Genomic DNA, 12,740 nt, shown 5'->3' with positions numbered 1-12,740 from the left:
ATGTGTCATCTGTGGAGTTTTTAAAAAAAAAAAAAAAAAAAAAAGTGCTGGTGGGCGCCTGGGTGGCTCAGTGGGTTAAGCCGCTGCCTTCGGCTCAGGTCATGATCTCAGGGTCCTGGGATCGAGGCCCGCATCGGGCTCTCTGCTCAGCAGGGAGCCTGCTTCCCTCTCTCTCTCTCTCTGCCTGCCTCTCCATCTACTTGTGATCTCTCTCTGTCAAATAAATAAATAAAATCTTTAAAAAAAAAAAAAAAGTGCTGGCAAAGATGTGGAGAAATCGGAACCCTTAAGCGTAGTTGTTGGGGATGTAAACGGTACAGCTTCGAGAAGACACAGTATGGAGGTTCCTCACAAAATTCAAAATAGAGCTACCATTTGATCCAGTAACTGCACTTCTGAGTAGATAGATACCCAAAAGAACTGAAAGCAGGATTTCGAAGAGATATTTGTGCATACGTGTTCTTAGCAGCATTCTTCACAGAAGCCAAAATGTGGAAGCAACCTAAGCATCCACTGATGGAAGAATGGATCAACAAAATGTGTACATACACAATGGAATGTTACTCAGCCTCAAAGAGGAAGGAAATGCACAGGCTACCACATGGATAAACCTTGAGGACTTTGTGCTAAATGAAGTAAACCAGTCACCAAAGGACAAATAGCATACAATTTTATTTATTTAGATTCTATTTATTTATTTTAGAGAGAGAGCGAGAGAGTGAGCGTGCACACACAAGTAGGGGGAGGAGTAGAGGGGGAAGGGCAAGCAGATTCCACAACGAGTGCTGAGCCAGATGCAGGGCTTGAGCTCACAACCTGAGATCCTGACCAGAGCTGAAATCAAGAGTTGGATGCTTAACCGACTGAGTCCCCGAGGCACCCCTGGACGATTTACATAAAGTGTCTAATTAACTCATGGTTCATTAACTGTACACTTAAAAATGGCTAAGCTGGTAAATTTTATGTGTACTTTACCACATTTTTTTTTGAAAAAAGACAAACGAATGGAATGGCTGGGCAACCTCGTCAGTTAAGCGTCTTGATCCTTGGATTTTGGCTCACGTCAGGATCTCAGGGTCATCAGACCGAGCCTCATTTCAGGCTCCATGCTCAGTGGGAAGTCTGCTTCAGAAATCTCCCCCTCTCTCCCTCTCCCCAAACACTCACTCTCTCTCCAAAATAAATAAATAAAATTAAAAAAAAATAGTAAAGAGACAAACTAAAATATAAGGCAACAATGGTATATAAGCCAAGTGGAAGGCCACTGCCAGAGCTAGCGTCCTCAGGTCCTCTATTGTTCAAAAAGAAGTAAAGGGGGGCACCTGGGTGGCTCAGTGGGTTAAAGCCTCTGCCTTCGGCTCAGGTCATGATCCCGGGGTTCAGGGATTGAGCCCTGCATTGGGTTCTCTGCTCAGCAGGGAGCCTGCTTCCCCACCTCTCTCTCTCTCTGCCTGCCTCTCCACCTACCTGTGATCTCTGTCAAATAAGTAAATAAAATCTTTAAAAAAAAAAAAAAAAGAAGAAGTAAAGGTACTGTTTCACTTTATGTTTTATAAAGTAATTGTATTTTAAAAGTAACCACTCAATGAGGAGTAGGGTATTTTTAAAAAGACAATACAAAATAAGGCAATTTTTAAAAACCCGTAGGTTTGAAAAAATGTACAGTCAGTACAGACATACAGAATAAGAGGCAGTGATAAGCCCAAATACTATAAATCACTAAACACAGTAACTGTTACCTAGATTAAACTCACAAAGCAGATTTTCAGAAGGTAGAATATAGCATATATAGGATACAATAAGAGTGGTATTTTGAAGGAAATGTATAACCATAACATTTATTTTTAGGAAAAAGAAGACTGAAATTAATTAAGTGTCCAGCTTAAGTTAAAAGAATAAACAAAAATAGAACAGAGATAAAGGAGAAAAACTAAATATAAAACAAATGATACAACAGGGGAGCAACAAATAAAGTCTTGTTCTTTGGAAAGCCCAATAAAATGAACCTCTGACAGATGTCACCTGGGGGAAAAGAGAGAAAGCACAAAACAATCTAGGAATGACAAGAGGGCATAGCCATAGGTACAAGAGAGCACAGGAAGAGAATCCTCTGAACACTTTTAGGCTAATAAATTTTAAAACTTAGCATAAATGAACAAATTCCTAGAAAGATACTAAATAGACTCAAAAAGAAACAGAAATCTGAAGAGCCCTCGAACCCATTTAAAAAACTGAATCAGGGGCGCCTGGGTGGCTCAGTGGGTTAAGCCGCTGCCTTCGGCTCAGGTCATGATCCCAGGTCCTGGGTTTGAGCCCCACATCGGGCTTTCTGCTCAGCGGGGAGCCTGCTTCCTCCTCTCTCTCTGCCTGCCTCTCTGCCTACTTGTGATTTCTCTCTGTCAAATAAATAAATAAAATCTTTAAAAAAAAAAATAAAAAACTGAATCAGTAATTCAACGTCGTCCCACAGGCCCCGATAGTTTTACTATCTAGCAAATTCTGCCAAACGTTGGAATTATTTTTTACTTGAAAATGATATAAAAGCTTCAAGAGACTGGAAAAAGATGATATTTTAACTTTGATCCCCAAAGCAGAGAAGGTCAGTAAAAGGAAGTATAGCGTAATCTCGCACATGAATAGACATTTAAAAAAAAAAAAACCTTAATCTCGCACATGAATAGACATTTAAAAAAAAAAACCTTCAATAAAATATTAAGAAACCAATTCTAACAACATATTAATATACGCCATAATCACACTAAGTTGACTCCAGGAATACAGGGTCAGTTTAATGGTGAAAACCTACAGATACAATTTATCACATTAACAAGTTAAGGGAGAAAAATCATTTGAGGCATCTAATTAATGGGAGAAAAAAGTACTTTAAAAAAAATCATCCTTGGGAGTTCAGCAGGGAAAAACAAACTCCTCACAAACAAAATACAGAACTTCCATGAGGGCTTTCATGCCCTCAGCAAGTATTATTTTTAATGGCAAAGTAGTAGTAATTACTAATTACAAAGTATTAATGGCAAAATCAAACCATCAATCAGAAACAAGACAAGGATGTCCATTCTTACTTCTATGCACTACTGTCTTGAGGTCCTAGCCCATACAGATAAATGAGAAATAAAAGGTATAAGAACCAGAAAAAGGAGAACAAAATTGTCATTTTTCACAAATGCTTACTGTCACATTAGGACAAAAAGAATCCCTACAGACCTTACAAGGAAGTAGAGCAAAGTTCCTAGACAGGAAGCACCGTCAAAAATCTTTTACCTAAGACTTACTGAGGGTCGTGGCTAGAAGGCTTGTATATCAAGGGCAGAGTTCTTGCTTGTGGGTGCCCATTGACCACAATGAACTCATTCTTAGAACACCTAACTGAAATGCAAGACATAGAGATATGTGGGACCCATAGGCCAAGTTTTTCTGTTACCCCCAAGTGGTGGGGCCAAGGAGGAATAATCACTGAACCCCCGAGGTCTACTGGTTTACCATTCTTAACCAACTCATGACCAGGGCATGTTCCACAATCAGGAAAGGTGAACCCAACAACTGAGACAAAGTTTGCCCTCCATTGGCAACTTGGTGCCTGTAGCCCATTCATATGTGGATATGGCCTTGGAACCTAGAGCCTTCACCCTCCATTCTCCACCACAAGCAGCCATCAACATCTTGGGATCCTGTTTGGGAGGATGTGGGGATGGAAGGATGGCAGGAAGGAAGAGCTAGCAACAGGCTTTAAATCTACTAGTAGTCTGTGTTCACTGGACAGTATTTCTCACTAGACCATGTTCTTTTTAGGTAAAATTAATATATAGGACAGTCTAGCATCCTCATTTTATATTTTATTAGATGATATCCATGGTGCTAAGCCTTGTCCATCTCACCAGCCTCAGCTCCTCACCCTGCTCCTCACACTCTGTAAATCCAAATTGTTTGGAATTCCCTGAACCAAGAGGCCTTGAATCCCCACCGTCTCTTCCCACCTTCTCTGACCACTCCTTCCCCTACCCTCTACAACTCACATAAAAACATCTCCCAGCACTCCTTTTTTATTATAAAACTTTATGACAAATAATTATAGTTCAATATATGTACTCTTGTCCATCTCCCTTACGGGACTGTGAGCTCACTAAGAAAAGGGACTGTATTTTATTCACTCTTGCATCCTCAGGGCACAGTTGCATGATAAGTGTTGGTTTGAATGAATGAATGAATGAACAAATGCGTGTGTGTGTGTGTTTGCGCACATGTGTGTGTGTTTCTCTCCACTGTGCAAAAGGTCTAGACTTCAACCCTTCTCTTTGCCACAACTCCTTGGATTCACCAAGTGAAGAAAAACATTGGAGGGAGAGAGGGAACAAGAGAAAACTTTCTGACTGATGGGCCCCCCACATTAAGGAGCTAATTTAGCCACAAGCCTATGCCTGAACTGTAGTGGCCTCCGACAGAACCCCTTTGGCTGTGGGTCGTTGCTGTCAGGGCTGTGCTCAGCTCCCCAGGCCCACTGAGACCAAATGTTTTCAAAGTGACATTGAGGGCTGGCTGCTCCTGCTGAAAATGACTCTCTCTGGACATGTCTGAAATGCCATGTTTGAAGTTCATCAGGGAGAACTCCAAGAGGAAAGAGAGTTTACTACAGGGCCGTTTCCATCAGCTTCTGGGAAAATGAGAAAAAATGGACACATAAAACAGGGCTGGCCTGCTAAGTAGAGAGATGGTGTCTCTTGGAAAAATCTCAACTGGTATGTGATTAGATGGACAGGTTCTTTACTGATGCTGGGAACCATATAGCCGTCCCAGAGACCAGGAAAGAGGTACTTCCTACTCTAGGCGGGGGCTCATTTTATATATATACTCTTTTTGTCTTTTTTTTTTTTTTTTAAGATTTTATTTGTCAGAGAGAAAGAAAGAGTTAACAAGCAGGGGGAGCAGCAGGCAGAGGGAGAGCAGGGCAGGGAACCTGATTCAGGACTTGATCCTAGGACCCTGGGATCATGACCTGAGTCAAAGGCAGATGCCTAATTCAAAGAGCCACCCAAATGTCCCAAGTCTTTGCTAATTTTAAAAGGGATGTAGCTTTAAAAATGGATAACTCTAATACTTTTAGATGTGCACCCACGAAAATGTATTTTGATTTCATCACCTTGCAAAATAAATGAGAGTCACTCTCCCACATCTCACAATGTATTTATTGACCTTACCTATTAAAGTTGGCTTCACTAGGAGGAGACAGGATTAAGGGTGGTGCATATTTTATATTCTCCTCCAGGGTTAACATACTGACATGATAAGTTCATCTTCACTAATACACCACACCTCGGGGATATTCCTTCATGAATAAACCAAAAGATCTGCTTTAGGGAGGTGCATCCTCCGCAGAAGCTCACAGCTCTGCAGTGGGGGGAGAATGCACCTTCCGTTTCTGGTTGTCAAGAGCTACAAACAGTTCACCAGATCTGGTGGCCAAGACTGACCACTTCCCTTCATCTGAATATTAAACTTCAGCTGATGCTCCTAAAATCCCGTTCACTTCTTTGAAAACCAGAGCACACTCATTCTGAGCTGCCCTTACCCAAATCCTGCAATCATTTTCACATGCAGTACACCACGAACTCCGTACTCCGACTTTGCTTTTGGACTCTAGGGCCAGTCTTTGCCTCTCACTACAGTCTTATCCAAATAGATTAGGTCTTTTTCCAAACGCCAAGATTTTTTTGGATCTCATTTCTGTCATTTTGACATATCTTTCTTCTATGATTCATGTCATCCACCAGTGTGATCTGTAGGTCAATACTACTATCTAAACGATTTTTTAAAAATTGGCCAGAGTGGGCCAAGACATGGGTCAGTCAGGACACATCCTACGTCAGGCTTCATCTACGCCCCCTGGGCTGCCTCTCACCTGAGTTCTATCACCAGAGACTGACATCTGCTTACACACCTTTTCAACCTTCCTTTCCTCTCCCAACAAATTACCCCAGGAAGGAAATTAATCTGGTATGACTTGCTTTAGGCAACGCCCTGCTAATATACAGAAAGTTGCTGTTTCCTCCACCACATATGCAAAAGTCATTACCCTAATAATCCTTTTAAGATACTTCCTGAGATCAGGTCAATTGCATCATTTTACAGGTTAATTTCATCTCTCTGGTTCCTTTCTGGAAAACTGAAATATTCCTCTGTCTTCCCTGTAGGGCCTTGTACCTGCATTCCTCCGAGTTGATGGTCTCGGCCTAAGGCTCAGGCTCCTTCGGTCTTTTGGGGCATCCGGGCCTCACCTCATTTGGCGGCATTAGAGCCTCTTGCTTCAGCCTCTTCTGCTCCAGGCTGACAGTTTTCTTTCTTTCCATAGATCTTACCCTTTCCAATCAGACAAGTCAGTTCTTTGACAAAAGAAAAAAAAAAAAAAAAAAAAAAGCAAGCCAGACAGAGGCTCAGCAGTTTGGTTTCTCCCCATGCCCCTCTCCCTGGTTTTATTGTTCCAAACCTAACTTCTGAAAGCCCTTTTTGTTACCCTTAGCCTTTTGCACAATCCTCCGCTCACTCTGCACTCAGTTTCTTTGCTAGCCGAGAGCCACCCTCTGATATGGTCCTTAGTTGCATGGGTTGCATGGCCCAAGCTTTCCTGGACCTGGGTCCAAGGCCAGGACAGCCCAGAGCAAGTGGTGGTGGCACAGAGCAGGCAGGCCTTGAGGGAAGGGTTATCTAGAAAGCACCATCTTCAACTACCCAGTCAAGGATGTGTATACCTGGAAACGTGGTACCTGGAAATATGTTAAGGTCAGAAGTCAAGAAAAGCAGAATTGTTTAGAGACTAGGGAGTGACGCGAAGGGCTGGCCCATGGGTGGGAAGTTAGGTCAGCGGCGAAGATGATGGAAAGAACAGATGCTGGTAAGGTTGGAGGCCTCAAAAGGGCACTCCTTTTCCTTAGGGCCATGAACGCTTCACAAAGACACAGCCCCTGGCCGGCCTTTAAAGCTCTCCCACCCAGCATGAAGCTAGGCACACAGGCCATGGTCAACGTACCCGTGGATGAATTCCTCAGAATGGCCCCAGGCTCACCAGGCCACATGAGGGGGACCCAGCTGAAGACAGTCCTGCAGACACAGCCTGAAACCAAGAATGACCTGAATGGTCACTTACTTCTTCCTCCTTCAAACTGTGCTGGGCGTGCTACTCACGGGTGTCCTCAACTGTGCTTCCCTTTCAGAGCCTCGAGCCGTGCAATAGCCGTAATATTTCCTTCAACTCTGGCAACCTTTCTTCTTGAGCCCCACGGTAAGCTGCAGATGAGGACACCCTTTCCTCCCTGGCTATCCATGAGTCTAAGGCCTGGGGATTTCAGATACTCCTGCTTCTTCCACTTCGGCAGCCACCTCCTGCTTCTCTGTCTCTTTCGATCTCATTTGAGAAGACAGCAATGCCTGATTAATATGTTCATGGCATGTATTAAAACAATGGCAACTAAACCACCTCCTCAGGCGGATTCCCTAATCCTGTGAAAAAAGGCATCATTTAAATATCCTACACGGGACACACACTCCGGTGAGTCTATACAGGAATCCAAAGTTAATCAGCTGATTAAAAACTTGACACGGTCAGCGGTCAACGGCTAACCTGTGCTCAGCACAATTCCGGTGACAGCATTAAGCTAAAAGCTGCGGCTCAAATCTTAACTTGGCAGCAGTCAGTCAAATTGAATAGAGGAAGAATGAGAAAAACCGTATCAAGGCCAGTATGTCTCTTGGCAGGCCTAGAGGGTCTGGCATCGTGATTCATTAGGCTTCAGGCTGTCTGAGCCCAAACACAGCACTTTTGATAAAAGCTTTGTTTGGCTCGGGTACACTATTTGCCCTTTCCTCACTCCCCCGGGCCCATCCCCCCCAACCTCCAGCCCCTCCTTGTTCCCTCTAGAACTGTGTGTCTGTCAAGGTTTCTTCTCAACTAACTCAAAGGCAGAATAAGAGTGCTGTGGTTTTGAGATAATGTGCTTCGAGACCTCTAAGAGGAAAGATTCCACTGAGCCAGACAGATGGAACACAAGCCCTCAACCTGCCTTCCAAGGGCAGGCAGCCGTCCTCAAGGAGGCTGCCCAACCAAACCTTGGAAAAGCAGCCATCACCCCTCAGGCAAAAGATGTCTCCCACAGTCATCCATTTACCTCCTCTGCCCAGAGAATCATCATGGGACCCCGCAGGAAAGCATCATCCCCTTGCTGCTGACACAGGCCCACAGGGAGGGCAGCCCTGGGGACAAATCTGCTTTAATTAAATAAAAAAGTTTTAGAAAAAGAATCGAGTAATGAAAAACGGTTTTGTTTTATCATTTGCTTAAAAGATTAGATCTTTTCCTATTGAACTCTGTCTCTCCTCTTAAGAAGAAAAACCTTCCTTTGAACAGTACCCCTAATGCACCTCCCGCCTAACTTCTCTGCTCCCCTCCAACCCCAAGGCTCGGCCTCCAAGGCTGACTCCTTGGAACAGATGTGGTGGGGTTCCTCAGGGCTAGGTCCTAAGGTCCCTTCTTTATGCTTTACACAGCTCTCTCCCTTGGTGAGGACATCTGTTTCCATGGCTTGAATTTCACATCTATACAGACTCCTAACTTTGCAACTTTCAGCACAGCTTTCTCTCCAGAGCTCCAGGCTCATAATACTGGCTGGTTAACACCCCCACTTGACACCCCCCCCCAAACATAAGTCTCAACTCTCTGCCATCCACTAAATAAAATGCAGCCAAAGAAACAAAGCCCTGTTCCCCTCCCAGTCTTTCCCATCTCATACACCCAGCTGCCTGAGCCATGCCTTGCTGTCCCCCTCGCTCACCCCACATCATCCCACCTTCAGGAAGTCCCACAGACGCTACCTACCAAATAGATCTTGAACCCACCCCCCTTTACCTCCTCTACCACCGTCCTAGCACAGACCTCCGCCTGCTTCCTGTGCTTCTGTGACCACTTCCTGCCCCCCACTCCAGTCCCTCTGCCCCACCAATTTCTTTTCCACGGAGGCCAAATGATATTCTAAAACCTGAATCAGATCACATTATTCCTTTACTTAAACCCTTTAAAGGCTTCCCTTCGCCCTCAGGAGAAAACCTAAACTCCTAACACCAAGATGAAGACTAGTACCACCAAATAGAAATACAATGTGAAAACCACAGGTTTGGTTTTTTTGTTTGTTTGTTTTGTTTGTTTTTACAAAACCTGTGCTGTGTAAAAGTGCCCCACCACCTATCTCCCCCATCCCCCCACCCACCTCCCCTCTGCTAACCATCAGTTTTTAGTTAAGAGCCTGTTTCTTGTTTTGCCTTTCTCTCTTTTCCCCGCTTCGCTCATTTGTTCTATTTCCTCAATTCCACGAGGGAAATCATATAATTGTCTTATTTCACTTAACATCATACCCTTTAGTTCCATCCATGTTTTTGCAAATGACAAGATTTCATTCTTTATGATGGCTGAGTGATATTCCATTGTGTGTGTGTGTGTGTGTGTGCGCGTGCACATCTTTATTCATATGAAAACATGTACTTTTAAAAGTTTTCTAGTAGCTGATTAAAAAGAAATAGGTAAAATTAATTTCAATCTTATTGAACATATTTCAAAAATAATACCGTTTTAATACATAACATAATAAATATTAGTGAAGTATTTTACACTCTCTTTTTATATTAAATCTTTAAATGTTCCCTCCCCCAGAGAGGTCTTTCTTTCACCCAATCCAAGGAACTCTTGCCTCTCCTCATTTTGTGATTCTGTACTGATTGATGCGTTTGTCCACACGCCCCCTACCCTGGGCACTGCCTAAGGGCCCAGCCTGTTATCTATGTCAATCTCTATGGGTACTTGGTACCCAGCATCATGCCTGGCACAAAATAAGCTCAATAAACATTTACCGAAGAATAAATAGCAAAGATACTAATGTTAAGTACAAGGGCAAGTGGGAAAGGCCCGGGGCCCAGCCACAGAAGAGAGACTCTATTCTCTGTCTCTGTATAATGGTGTGCTGATCTTTCAGTGCCATGCAAGGCTATTATTATACCTGTAAGCATGAATGGTGGCCAAGACACACCGCTCTAGGGCAGCTCAGGGCAGACCCAGAGAGCAGGACTTGGGCCAAACTCTGGCAATGTGTGGGAAACTTTCTCCCACAGAAGCTGCAGACACTGAATGTGATCTCAGGTTACGGCCAAGGATTAGAGCCTCCAGGAGGAAGGAAGGAGGAGCCCCTTCTCCATGCTAGGTTCTGTAACAGGCATCCTCACATGGGATTCTATCTGGCCTTATAGCGGCCCTTTGAAGAAGGGGTCAGAATCAGAAAGGTAAAGTAACTTACACAAGGTCACAAAGCTACTGGGTCTGGTTGCTTGAATCAGCGCCAAGATTACTAGCAGCATTCCCACAACTACGTCAGTATCCCAGCAAAGGCATCAGCGGCCTTCAAGGTCAGGTGTCACACAGCAGGGTCGGGGCAGGAGGAGAATAAAGGGCTGGCGATCAGGGGGCAGCTGCTGAGACGCCCCAGCAGGCGGTGCCAGGCTCCAGTGCGGAAGTCAGAGCTCTGCCATTTAGCGCAGCCTTCGTATTTGGTGACCACTGAACCTTCACAGCACTCCCCAGAGGGAGGCATTTTCACCCTCATTTTATGATTTAGAACTTGCCCCAGCTCACATGCGTAATAAGTGGCAAAACAGGGATCTGAACTGAGACCTTTGGGTTGGGAGCCTGCAGTGTTCTCCTCGTCACAGCAGGAGTTATTTCAGCTTTGGTTACCATGTCTGCGGGTGCATCTGGGATCACAGACAGTCCAGGAGGCACAAAGGCTGGGCCCATTATAGAAGGTTTCTCAGACTTCTAGAATCTTTTTTATTTTATTTATTTATTTGTCAGAGAAAAAGAGAAAGAGCGCAGGGGAAGGGTAAGGCAGAGGCAGGAGAAGCAGACACCCCACTGTGCAAGGAGCCCAATGCAGCACTTGATCCCATGACCCAGGGATCATGACCTGAGCCGAAGGCAGACACTTAACCGACTGAGCCACCCAAGCATCCTAGACTTCTATAATTTTTAAGTAACGTCAGAATCTATTAAACAAGAAGACCATACGCTTGTCTTCGGGACCTCTAAGAGGAGACTGCCTGAAATTCTACAACCAGCTCTGCAGCTCGTCTCCTGGGGACAGTTGGCATGGTGGCAGCATGGCAAAGGGGGCCACCGTGAGCGGCCTGCCAGCTTGTCAGTCCTGAGGCTCCAGTATGGGCCCCATGGAGGCATCCCCTTCCCATGAACAACAGCAGTGACAGCTTCTCCAGCCTGTATCTTCGGTCCAGGCCATGGAGGCTCCCGAATCCACATATACTGAGAGGTGTAGAAAACTCTGGTTTCTGACTCTCAGAAGACTAAAAACCTGACCTTTCCCCAAAGAGCATGCAGGAGACCTAAGAAACCCTCGTTTATATGTCCTGGGGAGGGCAGAGAAGATGTCGAGCAGTATCACTTGGCAAGGACTGCTTTGTGTAATTCTCTGACCATTTTCTACGTTGACATTTACACTCACTGAAAAACAAAAAAACTTTTCCGTTTTCCCCAGAACAGCTGAGAATGCACAGATCCCAGCCTTTAGGTTCAAATCATCCCTGTCAGTAGAGAACTGAAGACCACTGTCAGGCAGCTGGTAGACCAGTAGGCATTTCCCAGTCCCCAGGCTCTCTGCACCACCCCCACTGCACTGGTGGTTGGGGTGGGGTGGGGGAGGGGAAGATGCCCAGCAGGGGCTGAGCTCACCTCTGACCCAGCTGCTCCTGGCTCAGCACACCGGGGGCCACCAGGGCCTGAACGTGCCCCATGCCTCAGAATGCACGACCCCAACCACAACAGCTGCTTTCAAGCACCAAGGGGTAGAAACACAACTTGAAATTTCAAAAATAAAAATTCAACAAATGGACTACAACTTGCCTGGAGACATTCTTGGCTATTAAGCGACTGTCACTCGGCTAACTCAATAAATGTGCCTTCTATTAAACAGAATCTGTTAATCCAGTACATAGACTTTTGCAACTCTGAACCCATATCCTCCATGCACAAAAAGCTTCCAATCTGCAGAGAACAGATACACTTGTACACAACTAAAATGCAGGTATTTGCATGTGGACCTCTACATTATAGATCCCTCTGATCAACTGCAAGCTAAAGACATATTTGCATGTCTGGGGAAACATCCTGCTTTGTTAAAGAGAAAGTTGAAAGTTCTAGAACTTGGTGGTCAAGAGGAACCAATGAAATAATTTGGGGGGTGAGGGCACTGATACAGCCCAGAGTTAGATGTGTAAATCAGTGTTTTGAGGGACACCTGGGTGGCTCAGTCAGTTAAGCCTCTGCCTTCAGCTCACATCATGATCTCAGGGTCCCAGAATTGAGTCCCGCATCAGGCCTCTTTGCTCAGTGGGGAGCCTGCTTCTCCCTCTCCCTCTGCCTGCCGCTCCCCCTGCTTGTGTTCTCTCTCGCTCTCTCTGGCAAATAAATAAAATCTTTTAAAAATTCAGTCAATCAATCAATCAATCAATCAATCAGTGTTTTGAGAAGAATCTGCACAGATCCAAAGCCTTCCACTTTGCTTCCACTCAAAAGAGCAGACACTGCAACATGGTAGGTAACTTACCGCCTGGGAAAGTATTCCGGATTTTAATTTGGGATCATTCTTCAGACCTTCTGGGTCCTGTCAGTTAAAACACTTGTG

General features: G+C 44.8%; 1 protein-coding gene across 1 annotated transcript in view; it reads right to left on the bottom strand.

The window, feature by feature from the left end:
- The window catches only part of BCAR3 (BCAR3 adaptor protein, NSP family member), a 110,554-nt gene that overhangs the window by 83,953 nt on the left and 13,861 nt on the right, over positions 1-12,740 (bottom strand).

The sequence above is a fragment of the Lutra lutra genome, chromosome 4 (genome assembly GCF_902655055.1).
Source record: "Lutra lutra chromosome 4, mLutLut1.2, whole genome shotgun sequence".
Taxonomy (NCBI): Eukaryota; Metazoa; Chordata; class Mammalia; order Carnivora; family Mustelidae; genus Lutra; species Lutra lutra.
Note: the sequence above shows the minus strand (reverse complement) of the source record. Positions and strands in the feature narration are given on the sequence as shown.